The 18811-nt window shown below is 44.3% G+C and overlaps 1 protein-coding gene and 2 long non-coding RNA genes across 5 annotated transcripts in view; 1 reads left to right on the forward strand and 2 right to left on the reverse strand.

Moving 5' to 3' along the window:
* Positions 1-1032, reverse strand: part of LOC116069670 — a 2332-nt gene extending 1300 nt beyond the window's left edge. Inside the window, exon 1 of the long non-coding RNA XR_004110090.1 lies at positions 693-1032. This is a non-coding gene — a long non-coding RNA (uncharacterized LOC116069670). The remainder of the gene's footprint in view (positions 1-692) is intronic.
* LOC116069671 overlaps positions 1-2473 on the reverse strand; it is a 9242-nt gene extending 6769 nt beyond the window's left edge. The window contains exon 1 of the long non-coding RNA XR_004110091.1: positions 2284-2473. This is a non-coding gene — a long non-coding RNA (uncharacterized LOC116069671). The remainder of the gene's footprint in view (positions 1-2283) is intronic.
* The window catches only part of Tbc1d9 (TBC1 domain family member 9), a 121829-nt gene that overhangs the window by 14081 nt on the left and 88937 nt on the right, over positions 1-18811 (forward strand). The window lies entirely within an intron of this gene.

Consider the following 18811-nt stretch of genomic DNA (forward strand, 5'->3'; position numbering starts at 1 on the left):
TCTAATATACATGAATATATAGAATATTTTTATTATTTATATTATTTATTCACATTATATATGTATTTAATTATATTACATTTCTAAATATTATTCATTATTATAAATTAGAAGACTTACTTGTGGACTCTGACAAAAATATAAGGGGAAAATCATGAGTTCACTTAAGTTGGACATTCTACACATTTACTTGTTGATTGTACAGTGAAAAATGGAGAACACATTTCTAGAAGCATCTTTGTAATAAATCTTCACATCTAAGTCATCTAAAGCCGAATTTTAACACCCTTGTTACTGTAGCTTTCATTAGTACATGACTGTATTACTATTTTTTTAAGTACAGTTACAGAAGCTTAAGGGAGGAGGATATAACATTTACATCAGTCCTGGGGTTCAGGCCTTCTGCTGAGATCTTTCCATACATCCACTAATTTCATTTTGTCACAACCCAATAGGTTTGATATTCCTTCTGTGACCATCAAGGAAGCTAAATGCGCAGAAAAAGTCTGTGTCCCTCAAGTCTGTGTGCTTAGCTTTGACTGATATTAGAAGGGAAGAGGCTAGACAGGGAGAGGAAAAGAGAGGGGTCAGGAGCCTGGGAAGGCCAGCAAGGGGGCTAAGCCTGTTCAGGCCTCAGAGGTGAAGCCTTGCATGTGCAAATTAGGGGACCAGTTAGAGAGTCTATGCCTTACCCAGTGCAGTTGTTACTGGCTAGTGACTGCCTGTGAGTTACATCTCTGAGACTTGTGTGGCTCTACAGGGCAGCCGGTGTTCAAGGCCCACATTCCCTACTTCAAGTTTTTGGAGGTCAGTCCTCTGGGGAGAGAAGGGCAGGTCACCCTTGTGAGTCTGTGCTTGCAACCAGACCACCTCCAGTTCTCCGGTAGGGCTGTGTCATCTTAGGAAGACTTGTCTCTTGCCCTGTGGCCTTTACCTATAGACAGGCCTCCTTCCCCTCCCTGCTCCCTAGCTAAACCCATCTTCCTCTTTCCTCAGCCCACTTGGCAGGATCGGCATCCCCTTAAGGTGCCATGCTGCTTTGTCTTTATGAGGTAATAAACCTACAGAGCATTCTTCTCAGAGCTCTATAATCTGGTCACTCTCATCACAGCTGGTTACTCTCATCACAGCTGGTCACTCTCCTCCTATCTGGTCACTCTCCTCACAGCTGGTCACTCTCCTCCCATCTGGTCACTCTCGTCACAGCTGGTCACTCTCGTCACAGCTGGTCACTCTCCTCACAGCTGGTCACTCTCATCACAGCTGGTCACTCTCATCACAGCTGGTCACTCTCGTCACAGCTGGTCACTCTCATCATAGCTGGTCACTCTCCCCTCACATCTGGTCACTCTCCTCACATCTGGTCACGCTCCTCACATCTGGTCACTCTCCTCACAGCTGGTCACTCTCCTCCCATCTGGTCACTCTCGTCACAGCTGGTCACTCTCCTCACAGCCGGTCACTCTCATCACAGCTGGTCACTCTCATCACAGCTGGTCACTCTTGTCACAGCTGGTCACTCTCATCACAGCTGGTCACTCTCCCCTCACATCTGGTCACTCTTCTCACATCTGGTCACTCTCATCACAGTTGCAGAGTGGGTGTTTGCCCACATGACCTGTCCGTGACATCCTCACATTTCAGGACCTTGGTTTGCATGCTTTGTGGACATATTTATAATGGCTTGTGATCCCATCCCCTTTCTTAGTGCTAACAAAAACACTGGTTGAAGGTTCTGGAGAGATGGCTCAGCAGTTAAGAACTCTTGCTGTACTTCAGAGGCACAAGTTCAGCTCCTGGTTCCCACATAAGGTGACTCACAACCTCCTGTAACTTTACCTTCAAGGAATCCAATATCCTCTCTGGGCTTCCTAGGGCATCTGCACACATGTGCACATACCCATGTGAGCACACGTGCCCATACCCACATGCAGGCACACGCACACACACACACAAAGGAAGTTAAAAAAATAAAATAAACCATTGTGACCAACGAGAATCACACCTTGCACCCTCATTTGTTGGCCTGATTACAATCCATGTTTCAGCTGTAGTACACTTGAGCATGTGCCCTCATTTATTGGCCTGTTTACAATCCCATGTTTCAGCTGTAGTACATGAGCATATGCGCTTGTAAAGGCCACTCGCAGGTCCCTGTTCTTATGATCAACTTTCAGTACAGTATTTTGAGCACTGACTATCATATAGTTCTTGGGGAAGCATTTTTCTCATTCCTTACTCTTATGAACTAAATCTTTGTTTTAGAGGTCCCACAGTACTTACATAGAGTGGAAGAGAGTACTTCCCTCTGGCCTCTGGGAGCACACAGACATATGCATAAATGTATAGCACCCTCATACAGCACCTCCAACACACACACACACACTCAGGGGAACAAAGCTTTAGGGAAGTAGACAGCCTTGTAGAGGACCCCCATCTTTGAGAGGTCCCTGAGAATGTCTCCCCAGACACCTTCTACTTCCACATCCTTTCACATTCCCTCTTTCAAGTTCTACTAAGCTCTGTGATGTCACTGAGCCAGCATGGTCAGTTTGCAAATGGAGCGGCCTTGCTCATCACTGGCAGACTTTCACTAGGTTCAGAAGGAAGGTAGAGGGCAGAAAGGAAGAAAAGGAGACAGGAAAGCAGTGGCTCTGATGGTCAATGTCTTGACCTTTGTTCTTAATCTCACCAAACAGAGTGACTACTGGGTCTGTCTTTGTAGAGAGTATAAAGCATGATCACACACAGAACTAAACAGAAGGTACAGACAGTTCCAGGCACCTAGTCGACATACCGTGTTCCTTGGGATTCTGAGCGCCCTGTCAAGTCTGGAAATGGAGAGAAAGCCACCAGCTGTTATCTGGAGACTTTGTCTCGCCTGCATAGGTGCAGGCAGGACAATACAGCTTTAGGAAAATGAGTGTATAAACACAGGCAGTAGGAAGTTACCGTTGCTCAGACTCATTTCAAGGTAGTTTCTGAGATGAATAAGCATCAACTTAGTTCATTCCTCCCCAGAAAATATGTCCCCTAGAGATTTTTCTGGAAAGACTTGCTTTGTTGCGCAGGTTTGGTCTTGACAGCCAATAAGTAAAGGAAGGGTTAGTGCCTGGTGTTATTAACTCCTGGCATTTAAAAAGCAAATAACCTTTTGAAGAACAAGTAGGGAGTGGAAGATTAGGAGAGGAGAGGGGGTGCTTTGTAAACATCAGTTTGACAAAATGTTAAATGCTTAGGAATATTTTTTTACTGCACCGCAAGACTTCTGTCCCGAGATGTTTTGAATGGCCACATGAACTTTAATTACCCCACCTTAGGTAAATGTTTAGCTTTTGACTACAGAAGTATGCTTCTATTACGAGCAGTGCTTTTAGTCTCTAAGAATATGAGGTGCTAAGTAAAAACTGCCGTATAAGGAGATAATGGGGACTGATCGGGACCAGGGTAAGTGGTCAGTCTGTGTCCAATGGAGGTAGCTATCATTGCTAGCAATGGTACAGTGCCACCGTGGTGCACACGATCATAATTTACAGAGCTGGTTGGATGAGGTTTTGACTGGTATAGCGTGACTGATGGCTCTGCACTAAGTCCTGATTTTATTTTAGCTAATTAAGTAAGGCCTTAATGAGAACAGAACAGAAAAGGCTTTATTTAGGACCGGAGGAGCAGAAGTGAACAGGAAGTGTCCTAATTGATAAAGGTGTCCTGATTTCTCCAGTTGGAGAAATCCTTCTTACAGTTGGCTGAGATAGATACCTCAGTGTCTTCCTATTCAGAGACGAAGTATCTTCCAATACAAGCATGTCTGCAACAGTACAAAGATAGATAGCTATTACTGTTCGGCTTTCTCTCTAAAGAAAGCCTGGGATGGATCTTTGACAGGGACTGCCCATGAAGACCTGTGTCCTGGAAGTCAGCTGCAAATATTAAAGTCTAATCTATCTGTCCTAACCCCATTTCCCTCTAATAACCCAAAGCCCATTACATCATATACATTATTCATATGCTTATCAGGGTTCTGCTGAAATTATAGTTTCTGCTGGCATTGCCTCAGGGGACAGCAGTCTGATGATTATGGCTTTGGAGTTGCAGGCTGAGCAAATCCAGCCCTGGGCTTACAGAAAGGCCTCCTTGCTGAATTGTGTGAGCAGGCAGTGCAGACATCCAAGAGGCTCTGGAGGTAGATTTCACGGCCACCTGACGACTGTCCAGGTAGCGTTATGAATGCATACAGTGCTCAGAGGAGTGGAACAGCTTAGGGCTGGAGGAGAAAGTTCAGTGTCCCTGCTTCTACCTATTTACAATGCAAAGTGCTTGGAACCTGCTCCTGACTGTAAGGAGTTACAGAGAAAGAGCAGTGAGTAGGAAGTGCCATCCTAGTTCTCGGATATTGCTGTGTCCCTTATCCCTTAGAAGCGGAAGCTGGAAGCAGAGTTAGTGGACCCCCCCACGAGGGTCCTGTGAGTCAGGTATGGTGGGATACTGGAGTAGAGGATCTGGGGAAATCTGGCTTCGAGACCGACTCCACCAGCTTCAGCTGTTTGCTGCAGGTAGAGATGAAAGGACTAACTCTGTCTGTAGGGATTTTTGTGATCCCCGAGTTGCAAGTCAGAGTGCTCTGAAGGACTTCAGAGGGATTTTGTGCTTTGGGGTGTGTTTGTTCTTGTCACTGTGCAGTTACACAGGAGATTTTAGCCCAAGTGTTCATTCAGCAAGAGAGGTGGCAGCTCGCAATGACCTAAGTTATCCCTGGGTGGTACGGCATGGGACAGAGTCTGTGTGTGGTGTCTCAGCCAGTGAGTGCTGAAGGTGTTTGTTCTGTGAGCCTGGAGTCTTCATCCACCCTCTTCTCTCCCCTTTGGATTTACAGAACCTCGAAACCATGACCATGGTAACCGCGTGTCTAATCAGAGAGGTGGGGAAGGAGAGAGAGCACATGAGTACACGCACCAGATCCCGGTATATAAGGCAGACGGCATTTAGACTGAGTTCATCAATGACAAGCCAGCACTGTTTGGACTGATTGCTTAAAACAGAGAGGCTCCAAGCATACCTTAAGCAGACCCCAGCTTTTCATAAGCAGGTCTATCTTCACTGATCCTGGTTGGGGCGAGGGAATGTCTGTGATTTGTCTGTTTTCTGTAGTGTTCAGATATTCCCCATGCCCTGTTTTGTGCACTCTGGCTTCAGTGTATATATGTCCTTTTCTTGATGTCTCACAGACATTGCCACCAGACTCTTTGGAAGTTTTAAGTGATACTCCATTTGTCTTTCTTGAAGGTGAATGGCCTTTTCTGGGTCAGGTACCTTTGATCTCAAGAGTCTCCATCTACATACATCAGGCTGTACAAGTAGAGGCCTCAGGCCTCAATGCAGACCAATGAGAAAAGGCTGCTCAGGGTGGTTCCTGGCTTTAGCAATTGTATCAGCCCAAAGTCTTTCAGAGTCCTAAGTGAGAGTAGGCTAGAGCTCTATGAAGTTCTGGGGTAGATTGGGGGAGATTGAGGGTTGCTAAGGCTTGAAGTTAGGTGCCATAAGTGTCCCCAAAAGGCTTACCTGCTAAAGGCTTCCTCATCAGCCTAAGCTACTGGGTATAAAGAAGTGGGACCTACCATGCTGCTGTGAATTGAGCTCTCTAGCTTTAGTAAGTAATTCAAATTAAAATCATTGGTTCGCACACTGAGGCCAACAAACAAAACAAAATAGCAAGAATAACCAACCAACAGACGTAAAAGTAGAAGGAGGTTTATTTGGGAAGAAGATCAGCAGGTGAAGGAAAGAGACATGAACCAGTAACGAGCAAAGGGGGTAAGTATGATCAAAGCACATTACATACATGCTTAATTGATGCGTCAATAATGATCTTTAGAAAAGAAGTAGAGCCTAGTAAAGGAAGGTGGGTCATTGGAGGCATGCCCTTGAAAGGGTATACTGGGATCTGGTACGGGTATGCATGAGCTCTCTTCCCTCCTCCTCTCCGTCAGTCTGTCTATCTTTCTCTATCTCTCAGTCTGTCTGTCTCTGTCTCTCTTCCCCCTCTCTCCTTTCCTGCCTCTGTGAAGGGAGTTGTTTCCATCTCCTACAGTATTATTCACCAAGATGAGCCATACCAGCCCAAGTTCAAAGGCAAGCAGAAGAGCAAACAGAGACTGAACATCTCCAGCCATGACCCAAAATGAACCCTCCCTCCTTAGAAGCTGACTTCCCAGGTGTTTTCTCATAATCTGATTTTCCAGGTGTTTTGTCGTAGTGATGGAAAACTAACTAGCCTGTGGGTTAAGCTTTTTTTTCTACTTAATAGCTGTAATCCGTATGTGGGAGAGCACCTCTACCATTTCCTAATACTTCTGGCCTTGGGCCCATGGGGACTGCAGCAGAGTACCTGTAAACTGGTCATGGTATCCCTTCAAGCACACACAGTGCTTGCTCAGTCCAAGTGGCAGCAGAGCCACAGAGAATCTGCAGAGGGAGGCGGTACTTTTGCATCAGTATTCTTTATTCTATTTTGAAAACCAAGAGCCTAGTGCGGAAATTCTTCCCCACGTTAGCTAGCCACCTCTTCCCCACATTGTTTCCAGGAGAACTTGGCCTTCCAAAGCCCAGTGAGTCACCTTTATTCTGTTGTTAGGTGAAATTTTAAATGTTAGCTGTGAGACAGAGTAACCAATTAATGGCAGTTACGTAGCCATGGTGATGAGGTTTACAGAGTAGGTAAAAATCCCAAAACACGAAGAATTAAGGATGGAAAAGGAACTGAATCCCTTCTAGAAAGGTCTCCCATATACCCCAGGATCACTAGAAATGTTTTTACAGTCCATGTAATTTTCATAACAGAAAGTGTATTTCTATATTTTCTTAAATATCTATTGGAAATTAATTGAAAGCTTTGTTAGCACACACACACACACACACACACACACACACACACACACCTTTAAGGTTGTTTAAGTAATTCTCTATACAACTGGAGTGTTGCTTGAACAAGAGAGAATGGTGTTTTTTCATTCACTTGGACTGTGGCCAGCATTCCTGATGATGTTGAGCACAGTGTAAGGAATGTGTAAGGTCTGCAGTCAGTGCCCTTACTGTGCACACTGCCTTCCCTAGAACAGTGTTTACATTCCTCTTAGCTTTGGGCTAATAGGAACTTCTTGCTTTAGCTTTCGCCTTGGCAATAGGCCAGATACCAGAATCACTCCTTGGGTCACACATCTAAGGGCTTTGCAATTTTTAAAAAAAATCTTTAAAATAACTGTGCATGGAAACCAAACTTTAAAATAAATGTTTCATTATTAGTTATACATATCATATGGGTATGTCCATGGGAATGCAGGTGCCCAAAGACGTCAGAGGCATCCAGAGCTTCCTGGAGTTGGCATTAACGCATGGTTTTGAGCCACTTGATATGGGCTTTGGGAAGTGAACTCAGGTCCTTTGCATGAGCAGTAGCCACTGAGCCATCTCACCTGTCCAGAAATTAGATTCTTATTTTCCTGATCTGTTGTTGCCTTTATCTTTTTCGCTGAGGACTAAGACCCAGAGGCTTTTGTGAGCTGGACAAGAGCTCTGTTACCGAGACAAATACTGAACCCACACCCCCCCTTTACATGGTTTTAAATTTAGTTTACCTTTTATTGTGACGAGGCTTCTGTCCCAGGCTGCCCTTGAACTCTTTATCTTGGTCCCCAGGTGCTGGGGTGCCACATGCCTAGCTTAGACAAGAGGCGTTTATAAAAAAACATTTTCTACGGAGAAAGGTTCTAATTAGGAAAAGATAATCTTGCTTCAGAGAAATTAAAGAGTGATATTGGAGACAAACAGGCCAAGTCCTCAGATAGAACGCACCACCATGAATTACTTTAATAGGCGCTAGTTTTGCATTTTGACAATTCATCACTCAGCCATTCATGTATTCATTCACTCATAGACAGACAGATGTTGCATGCTTATCACATGATATTCACTGAGGATCCAAAATTATATGTATCATCTATGCTGGAGAGACTCAATTCAACAAGACTGCAGATGTTGGATCCTGGCATAAGTGTCTTGGACTTTGTTAAGGCTTATTGAGAGAGGTTTTGAAGCACACACTGAAATATGTACTCCGTGAAGAGATTGTTACTTGTTCAAAGAGATGATACCATCATGGATTGCCTACAGGCCCTCCCATCATGGGTAGCTTCGATTGTGCCAGGCAAGGATTTGAGAGTTGAGAAGTGGGCACAAGGATACTGTCTGCCCCACACTACCTCCAGCTAGGGGCCACAATGGATGCCCGGGGAAGGTCAACTCAGGAGCCAAAGAGTTTGAGCTCCCAGGGACTAGAAAATTAGGTCCATGAGGAAAGCCTCCTTTGGGACAGAGAATGGAGGTGCTCATATCCTTGTAAACCAGTTAAAGCCAGCTAGTTAGGAACCACTTTAACATACTAGGTCCTGACACACAGATCAGGCTTGAGCTCCCAGTAATTTGTTTTTTTTTTCAAGGTGTTTGTGTTGTATTGTGTTGTGTGTGTGATGTGTACATGTGTGTGTTTAGTGTGTACATGTGTGTGTGTGCTTATGTGGCTGTGCTTACTGTGTGTGTCTATGTGAAACTAAGAGGATCATGTCAGTGTCTTCTGTTGTTCTATGCCTTACGTATATTTCTGTATATTTGTATGGGACTGTGTGTGGTGATTATGCTTGTGCATGTGCAGGCATGCACGTTCACATACATGCAGGGTGTATGTTCACATACCTGCACAAGGAGAGAAAAGGAGAGCATCATCGCTCTGCTCTGTTGCTCTCTGAAGTATTCCATTGAGATAGAGTCTCTAAGTGAACTTGGAGCTAGACTGATGGCCCCAGTGACCTGCCTATCTCTGCCCCAGTGGCCCTAGGGTCACAGCTAACTCCAGCCATGCCTAGCTTTTTAAGAGTTGAGATTCGAACTCAGCTCCTTCTACTCTTTCTAGGGGCAAGCACTCTTATCCACTGAGTCATCTTCCAAGCAAGCCCATCACCTTAGTTTTTGAGACAGAGTCACTCCCTGAACTTTGAGCTTGTCATTCTGGCTAGGCTGTCTGGTGAGTAAGCTTGCAGGATCACCGTGCTTTCAGCTCTGAGAACAGAAATGTATGTTCCTATGCCTAGCTTACAGGATTACCATGCCTTCAGCTCTGAGAACAAAAATTTATGTTCCCATGCCTAGCTTTTATGTGTGCCTGAGGATCTGAACCCAGTAAACCATGTCTCCAGCTTTATGATTTTTAAATTTTTGGTATCTTTAGTTTTGTCATATTATTAATACTAAAGTAACCTCAATATGGGTTATTCTAGATCATCAGAATTACCACCCTATGAATGATTACTGACATTCAGGTGGTGATTACTGTTAACATGACAGGCTCTAGAATCTCTAGTATGTCTGGGCGTGGTTCTAAAAGGCTTGGCTAACTGAAGTGGGAAGGAAGGACACCATCCCATGGGCTGAGGTTCTAGACTGAATCGAACAGAGAAAGCATGTTGAGGGCCAGCATCCCCTTTCTCTCAGCGGCTGCAGGCACCTGCCACCATGCCATCCTGACCATGAGAGAGTTTTGACAAATGCTCTGGTGTTTCCCTGCCCGTTACTGACAAGGCCACCACTGGGGGATGGGAACAACCTGGCTGAATTGCAGCACTGTGAGGCCGGGAAGGACGGTCCTTGAATCTGTACTACTGCTTGAAGCTGCTAACACCAGACAAGATCCTCTGGTTGCTTCCTAAACTATGACAGACCAGCTCTAGGCTCAGCCTTAGCCAGTTTCTTTTTCTTGGCTCTTGTGAGGCTCCAGGTGTTATGATAGAAGGGTAGAGTAAGAGTGGCCATCTGACCTGAGAAATTAGAGACCTTGAATTAATGCATCCATTTGATCCCAGTTCACAAAGAGACTACCCCTTGTTTGGCTTTGTGACTTGTAATATTTTAAACGTATTCCAAAGGTACTACCAGCTTGATAATGCAGTAATAGCACTTTACTTTTTAAACTGAATTTTTATGGCACCAGTACACCCCAAGACTTCTTATTAAGGCAATTCTAAGACTCTACCCTGTTTGAAAGGAAGCTATGACCAAGATTGGGAAATAAAAAATATAATGTCAAGATGTTGTCTCCTTTAAACTCTTAAGGACAATGGCAGTAAGAGGTGAGGCCAGTCGTGATAAGCTGTGGGCGAGGGGTGTTCCTTTTCTTCATGCGAGAGTGCACTGCACACTGGGGTAATTACTAGGAACCATTGGCGTTCATAACTGAAGATATCACAATCTGCACACACAGGGAGGCCTTTGTCATCCGGAAGGCCTGTGATGATTTACAAAATATGGTGTAATTGAACAGCCTGAGAAATTGTTAAGTTCCACGCCTCACAAGGAGGTGGAAAGTCTTCAAAGAGAGGGAGAGATAAGTAAGAAATATAAGAGGGAGTAAGAGATTATAAATGCCGGCTAGTAATGAGATCCCACTCAATGAGCTTGGAGGACTGTAGGCAGAATACAGCCCTGCAGAGGAGAGAGGACGAGAGGACAAGAGTGGCAGTTTCAGATGAAGTGGTGATGGGAAAGCAGAATGCCACCAGAGAGCAGGACATGATGCTTTGGTAACCGCCAAGGAGTGAGGGAAAAGCTCGGGATGGAATCTACTGGCTTAGACTTTTCTTTTCTTTCTTTCTTTTTTTTTTTTAAAGATTTATTTATTTATTGTTATATGTAAGTACACTGTAGCTGTCCTCAGATGCACCAGATGAGGGCATCAGATCTCATTACAGATGGTTGTGAGCCACCATGTGGTTGCTGGGATTTGAACTCAGGACCTTTGGTAGAGCAGTCAGTGCTCTTACCTGCTGAGCCATCTCACCAGCCCCCTAGACTTTTCTTTCTTTTTTTTTTATTAGATATTTTCTTTATTTACATTTCAAATGATATCTCCTCTTCCGCTTTCCCCGTGGGGGGGGAGGACCTGTTCCCTCCCTCCTACCCCTGCTCACCAACCCACCCTCTCCCACATCCTGGCCCTGGCATCCCCCTACACTGGGGTATAGAACCTTCAAAGGACCAAGGGCCTCTTCTCCCATTGATGACCAGCTAGGCCATCCTCTGCTATACATATGCTGCTGGAGCCATGAGTCCCACCATGTGTACTTTTTGGTTGGAGGTTAGTCCCTGGGAGCTCTAAGGGTACTAGTTAGTTCATATTATTGTTCCTCCTAAGGAGCTGCAAACCCTTCGGCTTCTTGGGTCCTTTCTCTAGCTCCTTCATTGGGGACCCTGTACTCAGTCCAATGGATGGCTGTAAGCCTCTACTTCTGTATTAGTGAGGTACTGGCAGAGCCTCTCAGGAGACAGCTATATCAGGCTCCTGTCAGCCAGCACTTGCTGGCATACACAATAGTGTCTGGGTTTGATGATTGAATATGGGAAGGATTCCCAGGTGGGGCGGTCTCTGGGTTGTCCTGTCTTCAATCTCTGCTCCATAGTTTGTTTCTGCAACTCCTTCCATGGGTATTTTGTTCCCCCTTCTAAGAAGTAACAAAGTATCCACACTTTGGTCTTCCTTCCTGAGTTTCTTGTGGTTTGTGGATGGTATTTTGGGTATTCTGAGCTTCTGGACTAATATCCACTTATCAGTAAGTGCAAACTATGTGTGTTCTTTTGTGATTGGGTTACCTCACTCAGGATGATATTCTCCAGATCCATCCATTTCCCTAAGAATTTCATAAATTCATTGTTTTTAATACCTGAGTAGTACTCCATTGTGTAGATGTACCACAGTTTCTGTATCCATTCCTCTATTGAGGGACATTTGGGTTGTTTCCAGTTTCTGGCTATTATAAGTAAGGCTGCTATGAACATAGTGGAGCATGTGTCCTTATTACATGCTGGACCATCTTCTGGGTATATGCCCAGGAGTGGTATAGCTGGGTCCTCTGGTAGTACTATGTCCAATTTCCGGAGGAACCACCAAACTGATTTCCAGAGTGGTTGTACCAGCTTGCAATCCACCAGCAATGAAGGAGTGTTCCTCTTTCTCCACAACCTCGCCAGCATCTTCTGTCACCTGAGTTTTTGATTTTAGCCATTCTGACTGGTGTGAGGTCAAATCTCAGGGTTGTTTTGATTTGCATTTCCCTGATGACTAAGGATGTTGAACATTTCTTTAGGTGCTTCTCAGCCATTCGGTATTCCTCAGTTGAGAATTCTTTGTTTAGCTCTGTACCCCATTTTTAATAGGGTTATTTATTCTCTGGAGTCTAACTTCTTGAGTTCTTTGTATATATTGGATATTAGCCCTCTATCGGATATAGGATTGGTAAAGATCTTTTTCCAATCTGTCCATTGCCGTTTTGTCCTATTGACAGTGTCCTTTGCCTTACAGAAGCTTTGTAATTTTATGAGGTCCTATTTGTCAATTCTTGACCTTAGAGCATAAGTTATTGGTGTTTTGTTCAGGAATTTTTCCCCTGTGCCCATGGACCAGAAAAGAAATTCCTCCCAACACATAATAGTCAAAACACCAAATGAACAAAACAAAGAAAGAATATTAAAAGCAGTGAGGGGAAAAGGTCAAGTAACATATAAAGGCAGACCTATCAGAATTACACCAGACTTCTCACCAGAGACTATGAAAGCTAGAAGATCCTGGGCAGATGTCATACAGACCCTAAGAGAACACAAATGCCAGCCCAGGCTACTATACCCAGCAAAACTCTCAATTACTATAAATGGAGAAACCAAAGTATTCCATGACAAAACCAAATTTATACAATATCTTTCCACAATATCTTTCCTTCAAAGGATAATAAATGGAAAACTCCAACCCAAGGAGGGAAACTACATGCTAGAAAAAGCAAGAAAGTAATCTTCCAACAAAATGAAAAGAAGATAGCCACATGAGCAGAATTCCAACTCTTAACAACAAAAATAACAGGTGTCTTAGATCTCTCAAAGCCTACTTTAATAAGGGTTGGAAGCACTACTCCAGCAGTAACCAGACCCGTCTGGCAGCACAGCAACTCACCCAGTGCTTGCTAACAAACGGAAGATTGGACAACAAATGACTCAGCCCAAGTTCAGGTGAACAAGCATCCCTGTGGTCTCATCTTCGCTCTGGCGACTTACTGTGTCCACAAGAGCAAATGCCAAGATCAAGGGGAAGGGAATTCAAACTCGACTCTGGGATGTGGTTTCTAGTGCCTTGTGCCTTCAGGGTTTCTTAGCCTTTGGGTGTCCCCCCCCATTTTTTGAGAATATAAGTCTATTGGGGAAGTGGCTGTGGCCGTTGGAGCATCTCAGAATGCCCCTTCCTAGCTTCTCCATGTCACTCCGTAGAGGTTCCTGTCACTATACCTTGAACATCATTTATTATTTCCAAAGATAGACAAACAGACCTCAGCCTTGTAGGAACTTCAGAATATGGAAGGTGATAAGTTCTGGGCTGGTGATGGGAGACCAGACGTGTAATAAAGCTAGAATGGAGACATTGTGCATCTCATAGCGGGTTGGCAAAGGTCTAGGTGGAGACAGGCAGGTACTACCAACCAAAAGGACTCAGAATCTGGAGAAATGGCATGTTGGACAGTTACCAGAATAGGCATTCATGCACAGGACAATAGTTCTAGACACCATCAAGCAAGATGATCTTGTTGTAAGACCATTAAAAACATAATGACAATTCCTCAAAGAATCCCTCACAAAATTGAGCCTGTAGACACACTTCAGAATTGTGGGTACTTGTACTGTGGGACTTATGAAGAGGCAGAAAGGGAGAGAGCATCTATTAGAGCTATAGCATTCCTTATAGCCTGGGGAGTTAACCAGGGTTCAAGACAGTTTGACCAAAACACCTAGCTAGCTTAGTGTATTTTTTGTTGCTTGACAACAGATAAACTATAAAGAATAAAGGTTCAGTGTTTGGATAAGTGCCCCTGAAAGCCCACTTAGTGAAGGTTTGGTCCCAGGGTAGCACTCTTGGGAGATGGTGGAATCTCTTAGAGGTAAAGCTGAGTTGGAGGTTTTGGGACAGTGGGACGTACTCTTACAAGGGTTTCTGGGAATATTTTCTCTGGCAATGAGATGAGCCATTTTCTCTCTCTACCACTGCCACCTGGCACCCCAACAGAGACCCGAAGCAGTGGGTCTGCCCAGCTTTGGACTGTACTCTGTGAGCCATGATAAACCTTTTTCCCTTATGAATTGTTATCTCATGCATTTCAAGGCAGTAATGTGAAACTAACTCAGAGGTTTATTTGGCCATGGTTCTGGAGGCCGGGAGGTGAAAGAACATGACTCTCCCATTTGGTGAAGGCTTCTTACTATAGCATAATAGGACTGAGCCAGCCACATGGCGAGCCAGACCAGGTTAGCTAGCTCAGGTCTCTGCCTCTTGTATTAACTCAGTAACTAGCCATTATAGTAGCTGCTGTGTGCATGTTTCTTCCACCTTCCCTCTTTATAATATCATTAGAGGCAACAGAGGTAGAGTTCTCCAGACCCAGCAATGTGTCCCTTCCACACACGCGCCATTGTATGATGGTGGCGGGATCCCATGCCTCCTGGACAGGGACTCCTTCCTCTTCCTCCATTCTTTCCCGGTGGTATTTTAACCATGGTGACCACCTTCTAACACTCAGAACACAGTCTTACAAGACACTTCCCTCATCACACTACCAGTCCCTGTCGCAGTTAGCTTCAGCGGCCAGCTTCACGCACCTGGAAAGAGGAACCTCAGCTGAGGAATTGCCTTCATCACGTTAGCCTGAGGACATGATCATGGAGTGTTTTCTTGATTGCGTGATAAGGCAGAAGGCCCCAGTCCACTGCGGGTGGTACCATCCCTGTGCAAGTAGGCCTGGGATTTATATGACGGATAGGTGGCCGAATGGTGGTAGGGAGAGAGGGGGTGGGAGTTGGGGGAACTGAGGGTGAGCCAGCAAGCAGCTCTTCATGACCTCTGCTTCAGCTACTGCCTCCAGGTTCTGAGTGCGCTTCCCTTGGTAGTAGTCTAGCCTATAAGTGAAATACGAAGTCGCTTTTAGTCATGGTGTTTATCACAGCAACAGAAAAGTAAAATTTAGATAAAAAATTTTATTTAAATAAAATTTAAATAGCATTTAAAATTAAATGCTATTTTAAATATCCCTCCTAATTTCACTCTCCAAGGAAGAGCATCTGCAGCAGAGATTCTCAACCTGTGGATCTGGACTCCCTCGGAGCCAAATGACCCTTACACAGGAGTCACCTAAGACCATTGGAAAGCACTAGTAGTTACATTACCTCGTAACAGGAACAAAATTGCAGTTATGAAATAGTAAGTAAATTTACGTAGAAAAGAGTGTGTGTGTGTGGGGGGGGTGTCACCACAACGCGAATTGTATTAAATTAGGTCCGCGGCATTAGGAAGGCTGAGAACCACTGATCTATAGTTTCTGAAACCCCGTCTGTGTAGAGTGTTATCTGATTATCCCCACAACCTTGGGAGATTGGTAGGGAAGATGAATTTCCCCGATTTAGCAACAGAAAGCTGTGTCGGGCTAAGTGACTTTCAGAAGCTCTGCAGCTTGTGAACAGAACTGAGGCTTACACCTCCCTCTTCTGTTGCTTTGCCCTCCATGGGGGCTCTTCATAGGCACAGTGTCCATGAGTTTCCACAAGGAAGTAGACCAGTACAACCATCTAAACATTTTTGGGTTGCTGGGTACGCTCCCAAATTTAAGATAAACAGATTATTTTAGGAATTTCCCTAGTGATCTTCTTGGAAATTATTTTAGGTTTTTTTTTTTTTTTTTGAGGGGGGTAATTTTCTAATTGTTTGGCTTGCTCATTGAGAAAGTGTTCGGTCATGGTTGTTGGCACTTAAATTATGAACTATGCTGAAAGTCGCCAAGGACGATGGAGACCCTGGTGTAGACCATACATGGGACCCAGTGTTCTCAGGGCTCATTCAAAGGGGTGAGCCAAGAAGTCCAGAGAACCAAACACTTTTACAAACAGGGAATGTCTGCCCTCGTGCAAACATTCCAGGAACTTGCAATGTGAAAGGCAAAGGCGGCAAAGATGGGGAAGATGTCTTTGAGTCATTTCTATGCTCAGGCTAATGAAAAAGCCAAATCGTTTGTAAACATTTACAAGCAAAACATATATATAGGCTAACATTGGGAAATGAGTACTATCAATTTCTTAGGATTTGTCATATATGCACTGAAGTTAAAGGTATAGAAATAGTGTCTAAAGCAGTAGTGACTACTAGTAGTACTACTAGTAGTGACTAGTAGTAATGGCTTTCATGTGCATTGTTGAGGCCACAGCAGGGCCCTGACACCTGCTTTGCATTCTAAGGCACCTAGGAAGGGAAAGGATTTCAGCACACCTGGAAGATGCCTGCCACAGAGGCTGAGGGGTTCTTGTCAGTGTTTCTCAGAGCAGCACTGAGAAGCTGTGGCAAACAGACTTAGAGAATGAAGGGGTGGGCAAAGTCCAATGTCTCTCCTGTTTGGCCCGTCAGAGCCATATTTTGCTGCAGCCAGGGAAATCCCCCAAAAGACAGAGCACACCCCTCTCCCAGTCACATCTTCAGGCCACCATGAGCTGGGAAGAACCTGACTTCCCAATCTCCCCTCTAGATTCCAGAAGCTTGGTCCCTCACCAAGCCGAGGGCTAGTTTGGGAATGAGCAAGTGCTGGGGTAAGTGCCTAATGCTGCCCTTGGCCATGCTCAGATGAGGTGAGCACTTACACAGACCACTACATACTTTAACTTGCCAACTAGCATTCACAACCCTCACGGGGATTACATGAGACCATGAGAAAACACAGATATTTATATTACGATTCATGGCAGTAGCAAAATTAGTTATGCAATAGCCATGAAATAATTCTATAGTTGGTGGAGGAGGAACAACATGAGGAACTATGTTAAAGGGTCACAGCATTAGGAAGGTTGGGAACCACCGTGCTAGACATAAGTGAAATATCGTCATCAGGGCAAATTAGAGCCATGTCGTGTGAAAGGTTAGGGATGGTAGCTCAGTGAGTTCCTTACTCGCTTGTGTAGTAGCTGTCACACAAGCAGGCTCACACAGTCTGAAGAAGCGCCTTGAACTAGAAACAAAAACAAAGCAGTGTGTCGTGGTACACACTTGAAATCCTGGTACTGAGAAGGCAGAGGCTGGAACCTGGAGAGTCCAAGGTCATCTTGGGCTGCATGGGAAGATCTCTCACAAAAGCAAAGCCAGACAACAGAAGCTGAGGTCTTCCTGTCTCCCTTCTCTGTCAATACCAATCACAGGAAGCTGCTTCTGCCTGCATCGTCGTCTGCATCAGGGGACCTTCTCTGATCCCCAGCAGCATCCTGACTGTATTCAGGGTGCCATAGCCACCTGAGGAAGAATAGAAACTCCTCTGTGTGTGCAGTAAGGACATTGCTTGAGAAACACTGGCGTGGAAGGTATTCTCGCATACAATTGTCTTTAAGAATGTCCCACAATATTTATCTATCTTCCAACTGTGTGACTGCATTTCATTAAATCCCAAAGAAGGCTAAGACTTAAGTATTGAAAATCCATCCTCCTCTAGACCTCATCTGTGTGGAAATCCTTCAAATGAACAAAGTAGTACAGCTCGTCCTCGCCATCGTGGGCTCCAACCAGCCATAGGATGTCACATGGAAAATGTTGAGGAAAAGATAAACGTCCACACTAAACATGTCACACGTTTCCTCTTACAATTCCTGCCTAAAAGTTACTCTAGAGCAGCTACTTCTGCAGCACTGCACCTCATTAGGTGTTGGAAAAGCAGAGGTCTGAAAGCGCCATCGTGGGAAAGCTTCACAGGAGAGATCATAATATTGTGCCAGAAGCCCCGGTAGCTTTGGTGTCCTTAGGGAGTTCTAGACTGTCTATATGTGTATTTTTATGTGCAGTTTCGTCCATAAGATTAATAATATTAGTATTGAATTTGTAATTTGAGGTTTGAAAACAACCTAACGAAGTCTTCATAACTTAAAAATTCCTCATTCATAAATAAAACAATAATACAAAAAAAATATAATGCCCTGCCTTTTCATCTTTGCTCGCCATTTCCTCGCTGAAGATTTATGGAATGAGAGACAACAACAGCTGTCACAACTGGGGCTGCTACCTTGCTGTATGTCAGTGTGACGGGTTTACAGCAAGCAGCACAGACAGACAACACTTTCTCAGAAGTGATTTTGAAATGACTTTGAAAAGAAATGTGTCTCCATCCTGGCACACCGCTTTCGCACACCAGTCACCCCAGGTTCTGGAAACTGTGGGCATATTTCAGAATAACTTATATGGTGTTTCTATGTAAGCATGGACAACTTCTTAGGAAATCTCACTTGTGTCCAATGTGTTCCATAAGGAACCCAACTGCGCATACAGGCCACTTTCAGATACTGAAAAATACTATTCCATTGATCTACCTGCCTGTCACTGTATATACCATGCAGTTTTTATCACAATTGCTTTGTAGTACAGCTTAAGGTCTGGGATGGTGACTCTACAGAGGTCCCTTTATTGTTGAGAATAGTTTGGGCTATCCTGTTTTTTTTTGTTTTGTTTTGTTTTTTGTTGTTGTTATTCCAGATGAATTTGCAAATTGCTCTTTTTAAGTCTGAAGAATTGAGTTGGAATTTTGATGGGGATTGCATTGAATCTGTAGATTGCTTTCGGCAAGATGAACATTTTTACTATATTAATCCTACCAGTCCACGAGCATGGGAGATCTTTCCATCTTCTGAGATCTTCTTCAATTTCCTTCTTCAGAGACTT

Source organism: Mastomys coucha, unplaced genomic scaffold (assembly GCF_008632895.1).
Source record: "Mastomys coucha isolate ucsf_1 unplaced genomic scaffold, UCSF_Mcou_1 pScaffold22, whole genome shotgun sequence".
In the NCBI taxonomy this organism is placed as follows: domain Eukaryota; kingdom Metazoa; phylum Chordata; class Mammalia; order Rodentia; family Muridae; genus Mastomys; species Mastomys coucha.